The sequence below is a fragment of the Magnolia sinica genome, chromosome 19, assembly GCF_029962835.1.
Source record: "Magnolia sinica isolate HGM2019 chromosome 19, MsV1, whole genome shotgun sequence".
In the NCBI taxonomy this organism is placed as follows: Eukaryota; Viridiplantae; Streptophyta; class Magnoliopsida; order Magnoliales; family Magnoliaceae; genus Magnolia; species Magnolia sinica.
Window position 1 is genome coordinate 33,252,012 of NC_080591.1, and position 22,810 is coordinate 33,274,821.

General features: G+C 35.5%; 1 non-coding gene across 1 annotated transcript; it reads left to right on the forward strand.

The window, feature by feature from the left end:
• Positions 1-1,370: 1,370 nt before the first annotated feature.
• Positions 1,371-1,477, forward strand: LOC131235880 (small nucleolar RNA R71). Its single transcript, XR_009166396.1, has one exon. It is a non-coding gene; the product is annotated as a small nucleolar RNA R71 (small nucleolar RNA).
• The last annotated feature ends 21,333 nt before the right edge of the window (positions 1,478-22,810 follow it).

The following is a 22,810-nucleotide window of genomic DNA, read 5'->3' on the forward strand; positions in this document are numbered from 1 at the left end:
AATTTTTCAACCTTAACTAACACATCCTCAATTATCCCTCTCGGCACACGAACTGAGCGATCAGCCAGTTGCAATATGGTCTGGGTGGGTTTTAATTCACCCAGACCCAGTTGTTCGAAAAACGAGTATGGGTTCAAATTGATGCTCGCTCCTAAGTCAAGAAGTGCATGCTCAATCTAGTAATTCCTAATTTCATAGGTGATAGTTAAGATTTCAGGATCTTTGTACTTCTATGGCACATCTTGCTTTAGGATGGCACTCACTTTTTCTATTAAGAAGATTTTCTTTTGAATGTTTTGCCATCTTTTGGTCATACATAAATCTTTTAGAAATTTGACATATGAAGTTATCTATTTTACGGCATCCGGTAGAGGAATGTTGACCTTCACTTGCTTAAGCACCTCTAGAATATCCTGAGAGTTAGAGAGAGGTTTTGGTGCTATCAATTGTTAGAGAAATGGAGCAATCAGTTTGCTTTGAAGTTCTAGTTCTACCTCATGTGGAGCATTGCTAGGTCTATCAATCTCATCTACATTCGAATCCTTAGGCTTCTCAGTCCTTATCAGAATAGATTTGTCAATCATCTTCCCACTCCTAAGAGTGGTGATAGACTTTACTTGTTCCATTGGATTTAAAGAGCTTGGTTCACTAACTTCGTATTGCGGTTTAAGATTGGGGATAGGTTGGGCTGGAAGCATCCCTTTCTCCATAACTGCAACGCGTGAGTCTATCCTTTGTATAGCTTTGTTAGTTCTTAAAAGGCTTGAAGAGTACTTTGCTGGATGAGCTCTTGGGGATTTTAAACCAATTCCTCTTGAGGTATCCTTTGATTTAAGAATTGAATAGGGATTCCTTGAGGTGTAATGGAGTATCCATCCCTCCAACTGAAATTCAGATGATTTATCTAGCTAGAGTTATATGTGTTCGAAGTGAGTCCCTTAAAAGGCCTTTGGTAGTTTACGACATTTGATTGCTTATTTAATATTTCTTGAAATGCAGGTATTATTGGGCAATTTTTAGTTGTATGAATATTACAAGCACAAATACCGTAGACAACTTCCTTATCCTTATCCTTCCTAAGTTCCATGCCCTCGAGTTTCCTTGTGAGACTGGCCACTTTAGCATTGATATCATCTTCCTCTTTCAAAAGATATATTTTACCTCTCTCCTTTGATTAAGTAAGCTTAGACATGATGCTCGTTCTTGGGGAGATATCCCATGATTTTGCAGTTTCAGCATGTTTATCAAAGTAATCACATACTTCATCAACATCTTTGTTCAGGAATTCCCCATTGCACATTGTCTTGACAAATAGGCACATAGAAGATGTCAGTCCTTCATGGAAGAAATTTGTAATGCTTCACGTTTCAAAACCGTGTTGTGGGCATGAACTAACAAGATCCTTGAACCGCTCCCAAAATTGGAAGAATGTTTCATCTTCCCTTTGGGCGAAGTTCATGATCGACTTTCTGATGGTATTTTATGATATGGGAAGAATTTCTTTATGAACTCCCTTCTCATGGCATTCCATCTGCCAATAGATCATGGACGTAGTGAATGCAACCACGTCTTAGCCTTTTCTTTTAGGGAGAAAGGTAAGAGTTTCAGCCAGATTGTGTCCTCAGACACATTAGGAAAGTATAAAGTGGTTATAATCACATCAAACTCTTTCAAGTGTAAATATGGATTTTCATATTCAAGCCCAAGAAACTTTGGAAGGAGTTAGATCACTCCTAGCTTGATGTTTATGTTTCCTATATTTACTGGAAAAACCATACAGTAAGGGGTGCTCATCCCCGCCAGTTGTAAATAGTGTCGTAAAGTATGAGGCGGGGGTGCTCAATGCACCTCATTCTCATCCTAGATTTCCTCCACCCTAGGTTGGGGTGGATTTGGAAGTTGATTAGTCAGTTGATTTGCAGCCATAATTTCGGTTAACTCTATGGATCTCAAGTGGTGTCTAATCCTGTGATGGATAGATAACCCCTCAACCAATCCTCCTTCACTCAAGAGATGTCGAGTGTTGTCACGGACCCACTTGGGAATGAAACAATCTCAACCCTCAATTTCAGAATTTAACCGAAACCTAAAAAGAAAAAGGGAAATAGAAATCAAGAAATAGAAAGAGAGAGAATTAGAAAAAAGTTGCCAAATTAGAAGTTTCTATGTTAGGATCCTGCAAAATAAAAAGCAAAGTGAATTACTTTCTAAAAGAGAAATAGAAAGTTTCTAAAAATAGAAAGATGAGTTAGTTTCTAAAGCCAAATTAGGAAAGTTTCTAAAAAAAAAAAAAACTACCTAGTTTCTAAAAACGAAAGGAAAGTTTCTAAACCTAGAAAAAGGAAAGTGAGTTAGTTTCTACAAAAAAAAAAAAAAAAAAAAAACTAAGAAAGCAACCTAGTTTCTAAAAATAGTAAGTTAGTTTCTAAAAAAGAAAAAGGAAAGTAAACTAGTTTCTAAAAAACAAAAAGGAAAGGAAATTAGTTTCTAAAAATAGATTAAGAAAGTTTCTAAAAACAAATTAGGAAAATTTCTATCCTAGAATTAGAAAGTAAATTAGTTTCTAAAAATAGAAAAGGAAAGATTCTAAACCTAGAAATAAAAAGCTAAGTTAATTTCTAAAATTATTCAAAAAAACCCTAACTTAAAAATAGAAAGCAAAAAAACTCTAATCTGAAACTAATTCCAAAACTAGTTAATCACAGGAAAACGCAACCGTTAGTCCCCGATAACGGTGCCAAAAACTTGTTCACAACCCCAAGTGTAGGGTTGCGATACAGTAATAATCTCGATGAGACCAATGTTGAATTCACAGGGACTAATCTCGTGTGTATTCTGAAAGTAACTAGAAGTAGAACTAGAAAAAGATATAAATCTAAATTTGAAATTAAATGGAGTAATTGTGAAGTGTGTAATTAAAAACTTAAGAATTCAAAGGTGGGACCTAGGGTTTCCAAGGATCCACTTGTAGTAATCAGGGTGATTCCTTGACTCAAGTAACACAATTGGAATGAGCATCCTATCATATCCAATTGAAAGATATAACAATTAAGATCAAATCTGAACTTCCTTTGACCTAACTCTCAAAAGAGGAGAATTATGATAATTGGCAAGGATTCCATCACCAAACCATGCCCATGAGACAATGGCAAACAATAGGATTTACCAATCCCATAATCTCAAAATAGGAAAAGAAGATACTCAAAGCTATTATAGATTTAGTGTAATTTAACTCACAACAATTCATTAAAAACTGAAAGTATTCCTTAAATATCAAACTAGAATCAAAGTAAGTTCAATAGAAGCATGAATCAAAGAAATAAAAACATCCCATCACGCTACAAGCTTCACCTCTTAGCCATAGCTAAGAGGTTTAGCCAACCATAGACATGATTATCTCTTAAGAAAAATATGAAAACAAGTAAGGAAGAAAAACTCTTGGCGATGGCTTCTCCACCCTTTTGCTCCACTCTTTAAACCTTAGAAGATGCCTTGGAGCATCATAGGGAGTCCTATTCATAGTCGTGGAACTCCAACTTTCGTACTTAGTTAGAAAACTCTAGAAACCGCCTCAAATTTAAGCAGTTTGCTAAAATAGACTTCACCCTGCATAGTTTTTCAAAATATACTTCACTCTGCACAATTTCACGGAATGACCCAGAGTTTCAGAATATGCATTTTCAGGACAATTTTAGAAATATGTTTGTTTTCAAGACAATTTCAGGATTCCTTTTCTTCACTTCAAATATTTGATTCTCTTCATTTCTCACTTGGTTTTCTTGGATCTTTGGCATGTGAATTCTTCAATCTTGGTCTCCTAAAATCTATCCCTTGCCTTGGTAATTCTTGAGCATCAAATCCATACTTTAGCAACCTTTTTAATCCAAGCTCTTAAATTCACCCTGCAACACAAACATGAGTAAAATAGAACATTAAACATTATCATGTTCATAAAATCAAAATATAAATTGGGGATAATATGCAATATTTGACCCTCAACAAGGCACAGCTAGTCAAGGAAGAAGAGAGAAATGGGGTGAAAAAGGTGGTTTTCCCTCTTTTAATGAGGAAACCTGCGATCCTCGACCGGTTGAGTATGGTCCTCGACTCGTTGAGGGTCGACTCGTCGAGGACATAGTCGACCCGTCGAGCAATTGACAAAAAATCTAATTTTTATTATTTTAAATGTTTTACATTTTTTATAAATTATAAATATACAAATAATAAAAAAATACATAAACAACATGATTTAATTAATTAGCAGTACACATACCATGTTTTATTTTGGAATATTTATTCCTGTTAGGCGGTTTAGTCACAATGTCAGCAAGCTGCTTTTTAGTCTGGATATATTCTAAATAAATGCATTTGTCCTCAACTAATTGTCGAATATAGTGATTTCGAATGTTGATATGTTTATGTTGAGTAGGATTCTTTGAAATATTGATTGTGCTTGAATTATCACAGTATAATATCATAGTATCTTGTGCAATTTCGTAATCAGCTAACATTCTTTTCATTCAAACTAGCTGGGTACTAGCATTACCAGTTGCGATGTATTCAGCTTCAGATGTAGATAATGATACAAAATTTTATTTCTTGCTGAGCCAGAAAACTAAACAATTTCCTACATAAAAACATCCACCACTGATGGGTTTTCTATCATTGATGTTTCCTACCCAGTCTGCATCAGTATATCCAGAAATTTGTACAGTTGTATCATGCAGATACCATAGACCGAAACCAGCAGAACTTACGACATATCTGATTATGCGTTTAACAACAATTAGATGTGATTCCTTAGGATCAGATTGATATCTAGCACAGATTCCAACGTTAAAAGAAATATCTGGTCTACTAACAGTTAAGTATAAAAGACTACCAATCATGTTTCGATATAACCTGTTTTATCCTTGGAGAGTTTGAGAGTTGTACTCATAGGAGTATCAAACTTTTTACTGTTCTCAAATCTAAATTTCTTTACCAAATTTAAAGTAAATTTGGTTTGAGAAATAAAAATACCATCTTCCTATTATTTTACTTGTAAACCAAGAAAGTAATTCAATTCTCCAACCATACTCATTTTAAACTTAGATTTCATTAGATCTGCAAACTCAATGGACAAGTTAGTTCTTGTAGATTCATAAATAATATCATCAACATAGATCTATGCAATCAATATATGTTAATTATATTTTTTGACAAATAATGTTTTATCAACGCTGTAAGTGCTATATTGTATAAAGCACACTGTTGTTTGTCAAATTTCATTTAGACAAAACAACTTGTGTTGTAGTCCGTTTAATGTGGATCAAGATGGAAAATTCAAGTCATGAAGTTGGAAAGTTCAAGCTTAAGTACAAGTCATGAAGTTAGAAAGTTCAAGCTAAAATGAGTTCAAGTTCTACTATACTTCTAGTATAAGATTAAGCTCCACCTTTAATACACTTCAAGTAGAAGATCTACTATGCTCTATTGAAGATTCAAGAAGAAGAACAAAACTTTACACTTCAATGTCCAGTCTTCTCGGGTATAATAAACCCTTGAAAGACCTTAGACTTAGGTGCTTTCAAAAGACAAACTTATATAGGTTTTTATACTTTGGTTAGGCTTAAGTTCGACTAGTCTAAACTGTAGCTCGACCAGTCTAAGATAATCTTCAACCAGTCCAAGTTTAAAATCTAAAAAATAGATATTTCTGGTGCTTTCTCGACCAGTCAAAGAGGGACCTTCGACCAGTCGAGGGTTGCTCGATTCGAAGTCCAATATCTAAAATCTAGTATCCTCAACCAGTCAAAGCCCATGCTCAACTAGTCAAAGAACGGTTTTATCCAATCACGCCCAAATTTTGAAATTTGGTTAGATCTTAGACGAGTCGAAGGAGACCTCAGACGAGTTGAAGCAACAACTTTTTAGCTTATAAATAAAAGCCTTCTCTCAATCCAAAATTACTTATCCAATCTAGAAAAGCCTTCAGAAAAAGAGAAGTCCCTACTATCTTCAAGCTATTGCACGGTATTTTAATATTTTATTTATATATCCTTTTGTTTTAATTCCTAGATCTCTTTTCATAAATCTTATTTTTTAAAAGAGAATAATTACTTTTCTTTGAGATCTAAGGAATTCAAATAAGTAGCCTTTGGTTTGAATTAATTTAAAATCAATTTAGAACCTAGAACCCTTGTTTGTGTTACTGGACATTGAACATTCTACTTTAGGCAAAGTAGTTCATTCTACTTTAGGCAAAGCAGTTCTACAGGCTACATTAAGAACGTCTTCAAGGAGAAGATAAGTACATTTTTATTCTTTGTATTTTGGTTTCTTTGAGATAGCTAGAAAATCTTATGTGTTGGTTTTGACTGAGATAACCAAAAAATCTTAGTGTGAGGTTTCTGTTTGTGATAAGCCCTTTAAAATCACAATTGTATTAGGTTTTAAGGTGACCCTATGAAAACTTTATTTATAATGAAAGCCAATATCACGTGGTTTATGATTATTGAGAGTGGAGTAGGTGTGGCTGTTTGAGAATAGTTGGTGTACACACCAAACCACTATAATTCTTGGTATTTGTGGTGAATGTTTTATTTTTGCATATGTGGTGAATGATTGTAATTTATTTATGCAAATGTGGTGAATGCTTGTAATAGATAGCTCTATTGGATCTCACTTTTGTTTGAGATTTTGATCCTTACGATTATTTGTGAAATAAGGTTGTACTGCCTAAACTTTATTTTGGGTGTAGGTTGTCCTACGAACTAAGTTTGAATCAATTTTTCAATACCAGTGAGACTTTATTTTCATATTTAGTTATTATTTCAGCAAGTTTATTTTTATTTGGCATAGTCCTCTTCACCCCCCCCCCCCCCCCCCCCCAAAGACTGTTAAGCTCGCCCTTTTCAAGTGGTATCAGAGCTAAGTTGTTCATTTTTTGATTAATTTTCTTGAGTTAAAAGATCTAGAGCTTTCATTATGTCAAATTGCGATAGCTTGTCTATTATTAGGTCACGACCTTTGAATGGCTCTAATTATGGATATTGAAAAGACAGAATGAGGATTTTTCTAAAATCCTTAGATGAAAGCGTATGGCAAGCGACTATAACCAAATGGAAACCACCTATGTCTGAAGTGTTAAGCAGTGATGAAACTAAATCCATGAGAGAAACTGCATTCTTTTTATAGACTACAGCTTAGAAAAGCTAACCTACTTGGGATATTCTTGTGCTCTATCACCTAATAAATTCAAGAGAATTATTTCATGTGATACAACTAAACAAACTTGGGATATTCTTAAAATGACACATGAAGGAACTTCTACAGTTAAGAAATCTAAAGTTCAAATCCTCACTATAAATTTTGAGGAAATTCGTATGGAAGAAAATGAAACTTTCATGGACTTCTATACGAAATTAAATGATATAGTAAATTCCATGTGGGGTCTAGAAGATGGAATCTAAGAAAGTAAGGTCTGTGCAAAAATACTTCAATCTCTTCCTGAGAGATTCAATTTTAAAGTAACTGCGATTCAGGAATTAAGAGATACTGATTATATGAAAGTTGAGGAAGTTAGTTGGTTTTCTTCAAACATATGAGTTAAAATTTAAAGCTCCTAAAGGTAAGTCCATAGCTTTTAAATCATCTAAATCTGTTTCAAAAGAAAATAGTGTTAATTCTGATATTGAAGATATTAAAGATGATATGGCTTTACTTGTTAAGAAATTTTACAAAATTTTCAAAAATAAGAAAATATCATATTTTCAAAAACCTTCTGACAAAAGAAAAGGAAAATCTAAATCTTGAAAATCGGTAAAGGACAGTCAATGTTTTAACTGCCATGAATACGGGCACTTGGTGAATAAATGTCCTAAAAGGGAAAAGTAAAAAAGAAAGGACATGTTGGCTATATGGGATGAATCATCCGGCTCTAAAAGTTCTTCTGAGTCTAATGAATTAGAGCAAGAAAATTCAAGTGATGTAAAATCCCAAATGACTATAGATAGAGTCGCCTCCTCAGATAGTTGTAACTTACTTGACTATGAAAATCTTAGGAGTGACCTTGAAAATGAAAATGAAGATGATCTTCAAGACGCCTACAATGCCCTATACAGGGAAAGTTGCAAAATTGCTGTCAAACTGAAAATTCAAAGGGAAAAATATCTTAAATTAAAAGAAGAACTTGAAAAAAATATTTTGGAAAAATCTCATCTTTTTTATTGTTTTAAAAAAACAAAACTTGATTTAAATTTCAAAACCTCAGAGTTAGAAAAACTTAGAATTAAAAATGAGAATCTAAAACTCGAAGTTTCTTTTCTTTTGAGTTTTAAGGATACTTGGAGATATTCCCATGGAGACCTAAATCTGGAAAAATTATTAACCGCATCCAGAAAATGTGGCGACAAATCGGGTCTGGGCTATATAAAAGATAGTTCATTGAAAAATAAAAATGCAACTCCTATATTTGTAAAGGAAGAATCCTCAAAATCAAAAGGTAAGAATTTGAGAAACTATAGTCAAAATGATTTCAAAAATCTAAAATCTTTGCAAGTTTCTAAGATTAATACTAATACCATCTGTAACACCTCGAACTTTTCAATACCCGAGTATTGAAAGTCCTTAAGTGTTACCATGAATTTAACTTATTATGTATACTATAAGATACCAATCTAGCTAACCTAACCCTACTCCATCCTCCAACGTGAATCTGATTAATTAATAATGATCTTCATCCATAATCAAGTCATCCGATCATTGATTATGTGGTTTGATATATGTACCTTCCCTTGACTAAATTGGTAAATAACTCTTTACCTGTAATAATCTAGATGTAAGTTCTTTTGTAAAAATTATTTAGAAATTGGTCTAGAACCATGTAGGACCATTAGATTTCACAAAACTCTTAGATCAACAATAATTATGAAAACGTCATTAACCTAGACTCCTAAATTCTAGACCACATAGTTCCCATGATTTTTTGATGTGAAACTTTATACCATGCTTATGTCTCATAAATTAACTGTACATGTCAAATTTTAGCCCTTAGATCATTGTAAAAGTGGCCCAATGGACAAATTAGCCCGTAATAGTTGATTTTGTTGTCCATCGAGTGAAGAAACCTCGTGGGTAGTCATAATAGGATATTTCCCTTCATATGAACAAATTGGATTCCCCATAATATAGACTAAGTGTGAAATATGAAGACCCCACTTTGATAGGCTTTTCCTTATGCGCGAAGTTATCCTTTCGAGGCTTATCAACTTTTTATAAATATAGATCTTCAGATCTAACCACTCACTGCCATCCATCAAAACTCAAACTTGGATCACACCTTGGCCTCACATGACTACAATATTATACAAAATCTACACCCCGATCTATAATTTTACGTCGTTGAACGCAGAAGCCAATTCCTTCCTTTTGACATAAAAGGTGAGGTTTTAGATCTAGCCTTTTTTCCACCATTGATCAACCACCAAAATTTGTCAAATTGTTTGTCTATCTTGACTACACATTTCCTCTAAAATTAATCTCTGATCATTAAGCATGGACCACTAATTAAGATTAAGTCCGTTTCAACGTTCATTAAGAGAATTTCAAGACAATCTTATGCAAGGCTCCGATCTACTTCATATTTGGACTCATAGGTCAGCAAGACCTAACTAAACTAATGAATGGACTAGATTTTATGAAATTCACCCCATTGGACCCCACCTATTATGTATAACCAAATTGGAATGTGAAAAGTTTCGCACGTTGTAACAAATTCCAAAGAACTTGCGTACACGAGATATCCTCCCACCAGAACTCTCTTATGGGCTCCTTTATCAGATCCAAACCGTCCACCTGAATCAAGGATCAACCCCCCATATTACACTCGAACACCCCTTAGGACCCTTTTGACCATTGACGTACAAATCCAGAATGATCTGACCATTAAATCTGTGGATATCCATAACTGGACCCTCCAATCAAGTTGTATGGCCTGCCAAAGCTTTGGATCCACCTCAGCTAAGGGTAGATGGACCTAATGGAGCCATTAAAAGCATATGACCGGAGGGGACTTCCCACCAGCATCACTGTGGACCCCACACTTGTAGTGTGCATACATAACACATAAGTACTCCCGTGTCACACCACATTGAAGAGTCGGTCAAACAAGTGTTTGACCAGGACTCTCCTGAAAGAAAAACTCCTGTTTTCTTATGCGCCACTACGAATTTTCAAACCGAAATTGAGCCACTGATGGAGATGGGACCCACCACCAAGGGACTATGATCAAAATTTGAATCGTCAATTAGATGCCATCCCCACCTCCGAACAAAACCTAGTAAATTTCACCCGAAATGAATCAGAGCAGTCCCAACCTCATCGGATGGACGGGACCTCACGCTAAGAAGACTGAGGAAATAGAGAACTACTGTCCATCATGCATCTCTAAATTAGAGTCGATCTGAACCATCAGATCTTGAAGGATGACAATTTCGATCCTTCTTGATAAAGGAGGAGCTGGACCAGGCAAGGGAGAGGAGATATGCTTCCATCTTCTGCGTCAACATCTTCGCATTGCGGAAACTAGCCGCTTCTCGAAAGAACGTAGATGAAACCATCTAGGACATCAATCTTAGGAACCAGGAAGCTCCAGATAAAAAACCCTGACCATCTAAGAGAACTGATCGAGTGGAGAATGGCCAAAACAAAATCTACCATTAAAACAGGACCCACCTTCCCAAGAACAATGTCGGACAACAGATGTTGTTTTACCATCTTTTAACAATCGGAAACCGCTTATCGGATGGCCCACCCGAAAGCCTTACATCCTCTTAAGAAAGAGAAGAGGAAAAAAAAAAGAAAAAAAAAGAGGGAGATGGCTGCGAACTGAGTTACATAGCTCGTTCGTGAAACTGCAAGAAGCGTCTGCGCAACGTGTTCGCACAGACCACTTCGCTCACAAACTTCGCTGGAACAATCTGGAAACTCCAAGTCATTATATAACTCTATATCTGACCCTGGAAAACCCACAAAGCAAGAACGGAGAAAGAGAGAGAGACACACAAAATCAGGAGAGAAGAGTGTAAACTCAACGGACAAGTCAGCGCTTGTAGATCCATAAATAATATCATCAACGTAGATCTATGCAATCAATATATGTTCATTATATTTTTTGACAAATAAAGTTTTATCAATGCTTACCATGATAAAGTTGTGACTAAGTAAGAATTTATTCAACTTTTCATACCATGCCCTGGGAGCTTGTTTTAAACCATAAAGTGCATTTTTAAGACGATATACATGATTTGAAAATTTAAGGTCTTCAAAACCCGTAGGTTGTTCAACATATACTTCTTTATGTAAATCACCATTTAAAAATGTACTTTTAACATCCATTTGATATATTTTAAATTTTTTATAACAAGAAATAGAAATAAATAATCTAATGGATTCAAGACGCGCAACTGGTGCGAAGGATTCATCATATTCAATTCCTTCTATTTGAGTGTAGCCTTGTACAGCCAGTCGTGCCTTGTTTCTAATGATATTTTCTATTTCATCAGATCTATTCTTGAAAATCCATTTGGTTCCAATTATATGTTTATCAGATGGTCTAGGAACCAAATACCAAACATCATTTCTGACAAATTGATTTAACTCTTCTTGCATGGCCAATATCCAATTTTTATCGTCAAGTGCTTCTTTTACGTTAGCCGGTTTAATTTGAGAAGTGAAGCAAACGTAGTTACAGATATTCTCGAACTGTTTTCTTATCTGAACACCAGTACAAGGGTTACCTAATATCTGATCAGTCAGATGGTCTTTGACTGATCATAATTCAGTATTATCTGGATGAAATGAAGAATCAGGTTTCTCGATAAAATTGACCTTATCATCATCTTGACTTGGTGAGAGTGTGATCAGGTGATCATCAATTACAATGTTAATAGATTCCTGGATCACTCCTGCTCTTTTGTTAAGAACACAATATGCTCGACTATTCAGAGCATAACCCAAGAATATTCCCTCATCACTCTTGGCTTCTAACTTTCCAAAAACTTTCTGGTTACGTAATATGAAACATTTATTCCAAAAATTCAAAAGTATTTGACAGTTGGTTTCTTATTGAACCATAACTCATAGGCTGTTTTATATTTTAATTTTCCAAAATACACATGTTTTATAATTTAGCATGCCATATTAACAGCTTCAACCCATAAGTTTTTAAGTAAGTTCATACTATTTAGCATAATTGGCCATTTCTTATAACACTCTATTCTTTCTTTCAACAACCCCATTCTGTTGGGGTGTTTTAGGAGCAGAGAACTCATGTGATATACCGTGGTCTATACAATACTTCTCAAAATTGCTATTTTCAAACTCAGTACCATGATCACTCCTGATCTTAATCACATGTATTTATTTTTCAATCTGAATTTGTTTTAGAATGATTTCTCTCTTACAAAGGCTACCCATGTATCTCTAGTAAAATCATCAATGATAATAAGAAAATACTTCTTTCCACCGCTACTCTTTGCTCTCATTGGTCCAACTAAATCCATGTGGAATAGTTCAAGAGGTTTGGATGTGGTTAAGGAGTTCACTTTTTGTGAATACTCCTAGTTTGTTTGCCAATCTGACATGTGCCACATATCTTTTCTACCTTTTTTAATTTGGGTAGACCATGAATATGGTCTCTTTTACTCAATCTATAAAGATTTATAAAGTTAACATGTCCAAGACGTTTATGTCATAGTTTTATTTCGTCTGTTTAGACCATGTAACATGAAAAGTTAGAAGAGCATGATTCATTGATAATGTAGTAATTTTCAGAAGTCCTATGACAATTTAATATACACATTCCTTCTCATTTGAAATCTCGCATCCGTGATTTGTAAATTTTACATTGTGTTTGTTATCAAAGATTTGAGAAATACTTAGGAGATTGTGGTTAAGACCTTTAACATACAAAACATTCTTAAAGGGAGGAAGATTAGAGAGTTGAACAGTACCTTGGCCTATGATTCTACAATTGCTTCCATCACTGAAAGTAATTAATCTATTATTTACTTCCTTTAAGTTGGTGAATATCGCTTTGTCACCTATCATATGTCTTGAACATCCACTATCCAGGTACCATTTTGAATGACTAGTGGTTTTGAAGGCTGTGTGGGCAACAAGACATATAACCTTAGAACCCATTTCATTATAGTTCTGGGTTTAGGAGTTCCATTAGTTTTTTTTTTCTGTTTCAGGGAGTTGGAATTCTTCCCTTTCTATTAACTCCGATTCCATTTGAGTTAGATTTTAGAAGCTCTTTGAGTAAGTCCACTTTTTTCAGCTAGAGGAGGTTTATCTTTGATTTCTATAGCTGATGGTATTAGTATTAGTCTTAGAAACTTGAAAAGATTTTGAATTTTTAAAATCATTTTGACTATAGTTTCTCAAATTCTTACCTTTCGAGTTTGAGGATTCTCCTTTTACAGATATAGGAGATGCATTTTTGTTTTCAGTGAATTATCTTTGATATAGCCCAGACCCGATTTGTCGCCACATTTTCTGGATGTGGTTAATAGTTTTTCCAGCTTAAGGTCTCCATAGTCTTATCTCTAAGTATCCTTAGAACTCAAAAGAGAAGAAACTTTAAGTTTCAGATTCTCATTTTCTATTCTGAATTTTTCTAACTCAAAGGTTTTGAAATTTAAATCAAGTTTTATTTTTTCAAAACCATCAGAAAGATGAGATTTTTCCAAAATATTGTTTTCAAGTTTTTCTTTTAATTTAAGATATTTTTTCCTTTGAATTTTCAGTTTGACAGCAATTTTGCAACTTTCCTTATATAGGGCATTATAGGCGTCTTGGAGATCATCTTCATTTTCATTTTCAAGGTCACTCCTGAGATTTTCATAATCAAATAAGTTACAGCTATCTGAGGAGGTAACTCTGGCTATAGTCATTAAGGCTTTTACATCATTTGAATTTTTTTTTTCTGATTCATCAAACTTAGAAGAACTTTTAGAGCCTGACGATTCATCCCAAGTAGCCAACATGCCCTTTCTTTTTTTACTTATCCTTTTTATGACTTATTTGCCAAGTGCCCGTATTCATGGCAGTTGAAACATTGACTATTATTTATAGATTTTCAAGATTTAGATTTTCCTTTTCTTTTGTCAGAAGATTTTTGAAATTTTGATCTTTTCTTATTTTTTAAAATTCTGTAAAATTTCTTAGCAAGTAAAGTCATGTCATCTTTAGTGTCTTCAATATCAAAATTAACACTATTTTCTTTTGAAACACATATAGATGAGGCCCATTGAGATTGTACGCAACCCATTGTATTGTGTGCGAGGCCTTTGTGTGAGGCCGTAGGCCCACTATATGTTCGGCCCTATGTGGATCACTTCTTAGGAGCAATGTTGGTTAAATGTCCACATTAATGGGCAGTGATGGTTAAAGGTCCACATTGTGACCTTCCCTTAAGCCTATTTAGGCCCATTCTCATCATTCTCTATTTGGTTAACCCAAATTATTGGGCCCCATTGATATTGCTTGTTCCATCATCGGTCATCCATCTATGGACCTCGCCTTGCGTCGAGATCGATTACCGATTCCGATTGTCGAGGCCGATTCTGATTGTCAAGGTCGATTCTGATTGTTAAGGCAGATTATATAGGCCAATTTCGATTGTTGAGGCCGATTTCGATTGTTGAGGCCGATTTCGATTGTCAAGGCCGATTGTCGAGACCTATATAATGTATATGCGGCTCGTAGATGAGGCCCATTGTGATGTGCATTCGGCGTGTGTTTGAGGCCCAATGTGATGTATATGCAGCCCGTATTTGAGGCCCATTGTGATGTGTATTCAGCCCGTGTTTAAGGCCTAATGTGATGAATATGAGATCTATGTGATGAGGCCCATTATAATGCATTTGAGGGCCAGGCGATGGAGCCCATTAAGATGTATATTATGCCCATGTGAGAGGCTCATCGTGATGTGTATTAAGCTCTTGAGTGAGGCCCATGGTGTTGTATATTAGGCCCTTGTTTGAGGCCATGGGTCCACTATATATTAGGATTTGTATGGGTCACTCCTTGGGGGCAATGTTGGTTAAATGTCCACATTATCGAGGCCAATTGTCGGTGCCAGTTATTGATACCAATTATGAGTATGTGACAGCATCGCATCATGATACGTGCCCATACACATCATCTACATATTTGATATGAGATATGATTGACCATTATATATGTCATAGTATAGATGGTTTATGTGACTCCTTGGTAAGTGGAGTTATTCCACATGAGCGCACGGTATGCGCAGGACTGATGCATGACTAAATTGTATGACTCATGCATCTTGTATTATGTGTTGTGATTACTATACGCCCTAGCGACATCAGGGTCGTAGCCTCCACAGGCATGTCGTGGATGGCTAGATAGGACACTGAAAATCTGTTATTAGCATCAGGCCGCCATATATGGCCCTGAGTGAAAAATTCTAAACCCTCTTGGTACCAGAGGACCCCCCAATGTTGAGATCGAGTGGATATATATGAGCATATAAGGGCCATATACCAGTAAGCCGCGTCTCTCACTATATCGTGGTAGATTGGGAGGGGGTGTGGCCATACCCGCCTGAGAAAGTAGGCATAGCTAGGCTGAGTCTGACCAACTTGAGGAATGGGTCTGTTATTGACGAGTTGAGCCCGATATTGGTAAGCGGATAGTGAGGTCTCTTCCACTTACCCAGTTGTATGCTTGATGAGGCGACATTTGGTGTAGAGTGTACTAGACACTGGTGATGATCTCAGAGATGTATAGTACTAATTTGTGGAGCAGAAGTTGCATATTGAGCATCATATTCATTCATTCATTCACTATCCACTTGGGCTGGTGGTGCGCAACTAATTGTTATGTGTACTTTCGCAATGGCCAGGATTTCGGTTGGAGCGCACAACTAACCTAAGATCAGGAGCTTACCATGTTGAGTCTATCTATCCAAATTTAGGTATGGCACTGGTTTGGATAGAAGTCCTTTATGATAGGCTCCATAGCCTGCGATACCACGTACTATCATCCCAACTTCATACTGCAGCTTAGTCATTTCATTCGCACCACATATTGCATATTGCATTACATCCTCGGCATATGGCATTTTGGGTTGCCATGTTTCTGCATTTGTGACCTAGATGAGGCTGATGGTATTCATAACTCTTCAGAATTGCATATTGTATTGCATCCTTGATATCTGATATCTGGTTCATTATGTTTCAGCATTACATAGTTGATTTACATTACTTTCTCAGTATATGACATTGGCTTACCACTCTTTTCATCGCATATCCTAGATGAGGTTGATGATATTTTATAGACTTGTTAGTATTTCTGCTTACTCTGATATTGTATAGTTTGTGGACTTAATAGTATTTCCGATTACTCTGATATTACATTCTGAGCACGCATATACTGCTCACACACTTTCACCACCTTCTAAGCTTTCTATAAGCTTATGCATGATAGATACGTGCAGGTGACGATAGGTTACAACCGAGATGGAGCAGGAGCGTGAGGTCAAGTTTTGTGAAGATTTTATTATATGCATGTATTTCCCTTTCAGCATTCTACTCAAATGATTATATTAGTGGATATATGATGATGATGTTGTATACTTGTATTTATGCTTCTAATGAGACAAATTCATGTTGAAAATCCTCCTTGTAGGATCCCAGGATCGGAATCTAGCGTATAGACATTGGAAGCCAAGAATAGGGTACTACGGAGGCTATCGGCACCAGATTTGGCAATTGGAAATTTTGTGAGCCTGATTTCTGAGTTTGGGGCATGACATGGGGATTACCTATCTCACCTATGACTTAGATTATCATGGGACCCATTTAATAAATAAATAAATATAAATATAAAATTTGGTTCCAGTGTCTGAAACCGAGTGTAGTTTCCAGACGTTGAAGGCCATCTTGGGCCATGAGATTGTAAACCTCACAGTGACATATGTATTGTGTCCATCCCATCCATTTGGTTTGGAAGGCCACTTTTGGGTTCAGAGTGTAAATTTAGGATATATCCAAATTTTATGTAGTTCGTACTTATACAATAATCTTCTAGGTTATTGCAACTCCCATAGATTTTGGATTGGATTATAATTTCTTCCCAAGGTTTATTACCATGGTAGTAACCATGTAATTAGCTCAGATCCTTGTAGTATAACCCACATTAAAAAAAATGAGTTTTATATATATATATATATATATATATATATATATATATATATATATATATATATATATATATATAATATTTCTACCATACATAGATGTATGGTAAAACTTATGCAAACCACATGCGTGTTTAGGACAACACATCCACACGCTATAATATGTATCATCATAGCATGTTGTTACAAGATCCAAGCCATCCATGTGGTGGGTCATCTTATAAGATATCTAGCCTACTTTTCTGACTGTAATAGATAAGATAAACCTTATCCATTAGGTACATTACTTTGTAGAACCTAATAATTACTCTCATTTATGGCCTTCGTGATTAAAACAAATCAAGGGTTTTATGAAGTTAATCTTTTATCATCCATTCATTTTTAATATTGTGATACATTGGATATGGATTATAAATATTCCCTGATCTGCTCCATCATATTTCTCGTTAACTTTCCTCATCAAATCATCAGGTGAGTAATCCCAACATGTTTTCTCTCTATATGATTAAAATAAATTATTGTATTGCTATAGCTGGTTATATTATAATTATTATTGTGAATGATTGGATTGAATTGATTATAGATTGATTAGTGCTAAGATATTCTTAAAATTATGAACATGTGAAATGCCTCATATATATATATATATATGACAGTTTGTATGATTATTGATGCATTAAACATACATGCATTTGCATCATTAATGCTCTTGTATGACTACCTAGGAGACAACCCATTGTACCCACTAGAAGCCCACTATATGTGGAAGCTTGCCCAGTGAGGGGGATGTGGACCTTGGCCATGCCTATGAATGGTGGAAGTCTGCCAAGTGTAGATGCGGGTTGTCGATATCTGACCCAAGCAAGTGGATGGTTTTTATTTATACCCACTTGATGCATCATCAATATCATTCATAGAATTCAAATTAATTACATTATTTACATTGTGTTTCTAATTTTTATGCTCAACTATTATATTTTACTTGTGTGTATTATTTTAATTATATCATGCATGAACCATAATGGGTTCACTCACTGGGCCTGGCCAACTGATGATGTATTAATGGAAAAACTATACAAATGGAATTGAAGCAAATACAATGATTCACGAGCAAGAACATGAGGCCAAACTAGTTAATGATACATAAGAACAGTGGCCATATTTAACCGAATATAAGCTTACTGCATTGGATCAATAGAATGACTATATGGGACATATATTTCCTATTATTATTCTCATTTTAGTTTTGAAATGACTTCTTATTTAGACTTTATAATTTTTGAATAACTTGATGATTTTGAATAATGACTTAATAAAAGTCTTAAATGGGTGGACAAAAATATTTTAATTTGTATTCTTAATTATCATGGATGTGGTGGTGAATGTTCTTTAATGAATTAGTGGTTCATATGAGTGTATTGATGAATGTTAATGAGAACATAGAATTCATATTATATTACGCCTCTATTAAAATGATGTGACTTACTAATTTAAGTACATTGAGTGTATGAGTCATGGACAGTAACTCAGGTCTGAGGGTGCACACTCAGTATCTAAATTGTGAGGTGTGACATCATCACTACACCAATTTTTGATTTTTTGGAATCAAGAAAAAGTATAATTGGTTTTGGTTGATAATAAATCATTTTTATCCATGTCTAATGTAGTCGAGGCTTATTTATGTAGAGATGATATCAAACCGATACGATTTACAGGGGCAAGACAAGAATGGTAAACCAACAGGAATTGATTCCAAAATCAACCTTGATAATGTCGTATAGAATATTACTACTATGATTCGATTAAGTGAAGAGTTGCCGAAGACTATAATTCACTTTTGTGCGACTAGAATGCTTACAATTGAAGAAATTCGATGATGTTTAGATCATCAATCAAGGTTGAGTTCACGGCCGGAGTGCAGTAGCTTGATGAGAGTTTGCGAAATCATGATAATGAATGTTTTGTTGATATGGCCGACATAGTCGTACCAGTCGATAAGGAAACTGAATATGGTATTGAAATAAAAGATTTGAAACCACCTCCAGAGAAATTTAAGGATTCTCAAACTCAATTTAAAGATCCACTAGTAGAGGAAATTTTGGGGATTAAGCAACATCCGAAGCTTATTTTTATTAGTAGATTATTGAATTCTGAAACATAGGTCAAACTCATTAACTTACTTAAAAGAGTTCACCAATTACTTTGAAAAGGTAAGCTTAACATTCTTAGAGGAGGGGTGAATAGGACTATATCAAATAAAATTAAAGTGCATAAATAATAAACAAATATAAAATCTCAATCGCACTCATATTGAAATTTTAATTCAAACTAGTTCGTAGGACAACCTACACCCAACAAAGTTTAGGTATTTCACGAACGTTTGTAAGAATCAAGATCTCAAACCAAGTAAGAGAAAGTAAACCGATCTATTACAAACATTCACCACTTTTGCATAAAACAAATTACAGACATTCTCCACAAATGTAAAAAGAAAACATTCAACACAAACACCAAGAATTATGGTGGTTCAGTGTGTACAACAACTGTTCTCAAACAGACATACCTACTCCACTCCCAAGATTACTAAACTCAGAATCTCGGCTTTCAATATGAACAAGGTTTTTAGAGGGTCACCTTAAAACTTGATACAGTTGTGATTTTAAAGGGCTATCACAAACAAAAAAAAAAAAACCCCCTCTCTGAGATTTTCAGGATATCTCAAACAAAACCTCTAATGAGATTTTCTTGCTATCTCATAAAAAAGCAAATACAGAAAGTAAATTGATACTTATCTTCACCGAAGAAGATGCTATAGCCATAGATCACTTTTCTTGAATGATGAATGTTCGATGTTCAATCCAATAAAAAAGGTCCAGGGTCCTAGTTGATTTTAATTAGATTTAAACCCAAAGGCTACTTGCATTAATTCTCTCAAATCTCAATAAGAGTAAACACTCTTTCCCTTTGAAAACTCAGAATAACAGAGTTTTGAGATAAATAAATTAATGAAAAAGCTATAAAATAAATTTATAAATACTGCTTGATAGCTTGACAATAAATGAGGCTTCTCTCTCTCTCTCTTGAATAAGGGATTTGATAGGCTTAAGTTTTATTTTCGGATTGAGATAGAACCTTTATTTATAGTCAGAAAATCTGTTCCTTCGACTGGTAGAAGGCAGTCTTCGACTGGTAGAAACACCGGAATCAGTTCCAATAAATTTTCAAATTCGAGCAGGATAAGATTTAACAGATCTTCGGCTGGTCGAAGAGCCTGTTCGACTGGTCGAGGGTGACCTTCGACTGGTCGAGCAAGCAGCATCCGATTTGATTTTAATTGCTGGACTTCAAGTCGAGGAACCTTCGACTGGTTAAAGGGTGTCCTTCAATTGGTCGAGGACTCCACTCAACTGGTCGAAGACATAACAGAATTTCTATTATACTTTGGCTATTTTTTGGACTAGTCGAGGAATTTCTTAGACCGGTTGAAGCAGAATTTAGACAAGTCAAAATTCAGTCAATTATAAGTATAAAAACCCAAATTAAATATATTTTGAAAGCTCCTAAACCTAGGCTCTATCTAGGGTTTAAAATACCTATATGGACTGAACTTCATAGGATTAGAAACTTGAAGTTTTTAAAGGAGCTTTTTTTTATTACACACACACACACACACCCACACACTCACACCATAGTGGTATTTCACCACCTATGGATACTCGAACCCTTGACCGGGTGTTGAAACTCCTAAGAGTCTATCACCCGTTCAAAGGAGCTTAATCTTCTACTAGTAAGAGTTGAACTTGTTGATGAAGCTTGATCTTCTAAAAGCATTTTTAGTAGAACTTGAACTTATACTTGAAGGTGAACTTTCCGTCTTCATCCACGTGACTTGAACTTGTACTTGAAGGCGAACTTTCCATCTTGATCCACGTGACTTGAACTTGCACTTGACTTTAACTTGAACGTAAGCTTGTCTTCAACTTAAACATGAGCTAGACTTCAACTTGAACATGAGCTTGTCTTTAACTTGAAGAATACTATGCTAAGTTGTTTTGACATGACGAAATTTGATAAACCAAGTGTGACATGTTCTTTAAACATAATAGCACTTATAAGCTCCCCCTTTGTCAAATTCGTGACAAAACACTTAGTGATACATGAATCAAAGGGTAGCCTTGCATTCTTAAACTCATGTAACCCTGTATTTTTGAACTCTTGGTGTAGTTGAAGAGATCGAAAAAAATACTCCCCCTCAAGTATAACGACCTTGGAATTTTTGTGCTAATCTTTCCTTAAGTAGTTGTTTTTGGGGTAATTAGCGCTTTACTTGATTGCTTGTGAAATTCGCATCAATCACTTTAAATTGTATCTGCATGGCTCTAAACGTGTAGATTAGTGAGCGCTACGTTACTGTGAAATGTGGGATCCATCGCTAAATCCGGTTGTTCAGGGAATTTTTGGAAGATGCGGATCGGACTGACCAGCGCGTCGAAAGTCCGATGGCGATGATCTTAGTCAGTTGGGTCCCTGAGTTGGGCTTGGTCTTCACCTCGAAAATCAAGTCGATCGGATGTTCTAGGTCGATTTGGTTGAGCTCGGAGTGAAGAGTGTGAGAACGGTTGGAATTTATTAAGCTTTTTATGAAATCGGAGTCGTTCGCTTGTGCGACGATTTTAAGCATTCGGACCGTTGGATTTGACCCAATTTCACCCTCCGATCAGGATGTTGGCCCGGGCATATCCTAGTGCTTGTGGACATGATCAGATTCAGTGGCCGTTGAATTGAGTGTGGTCCGCCACGGTTGATCTGAAGAGCCGGTCGGTGCGAAAACTCAACTGACCTAGATCCATGGTCGGTGAGTTTAAGTCCGACCTTTCGTGGTTATAGGCCCACCGAAGTGCTTCGTTGGATCGGGAAAGGCATACTTTGGTTATAACCTAAGTATACCTTGACCATAGGGTTATTTCCATCATTTTAAGGCCTATATATAGTCCTTAAACCTAGCTCTCATTTCCATACGAATTTTCTCTAACCCTAGCTTGGAAAGAGAGTGGAAAGAGAGAGGAAGTGAGAGAGATTAGTTGGTGAATCACCTTGATTCGTCCTTGTTCGTCTTCACCTGTGAACCTGCTCTTTGCAGCGTTCCTCGGACGCTTCTGGGTTCGTTTGGGGTAAGTTAACCTAACCCTAACCTGTGTTAGAGCTTAGATTAGACTTGGTGTTGTTGTATCTCATTTCTATCCTTATTTTAGGGTATTCTTGCGCCGTTGACGAAGACAACTCGTCTAAATCAGTTCGGCGGTTCTTTCTTTGCTTAAGGTGCGGACTTTAAGTGTATAGGTTATGGTTTTCAAGGCTTTCAATCCCAATTAGTGATTTATTCTTGTTATGGATGAGATTTCACATGTCAAATGTTATGTTTGCATTGCTTTCCTGATATGCATGTGCTATATTGAGATTTGTGTATTCTAAGTGTATTTATAAAGTACCGTATACGTATAAAATACGCACTTATGTTTGCCATGATTTTTGGTCATGTATGTATGCTAGATGCATGTATGACAACTCCTTGGGAAAAGGAATTGTCTAAGTGCA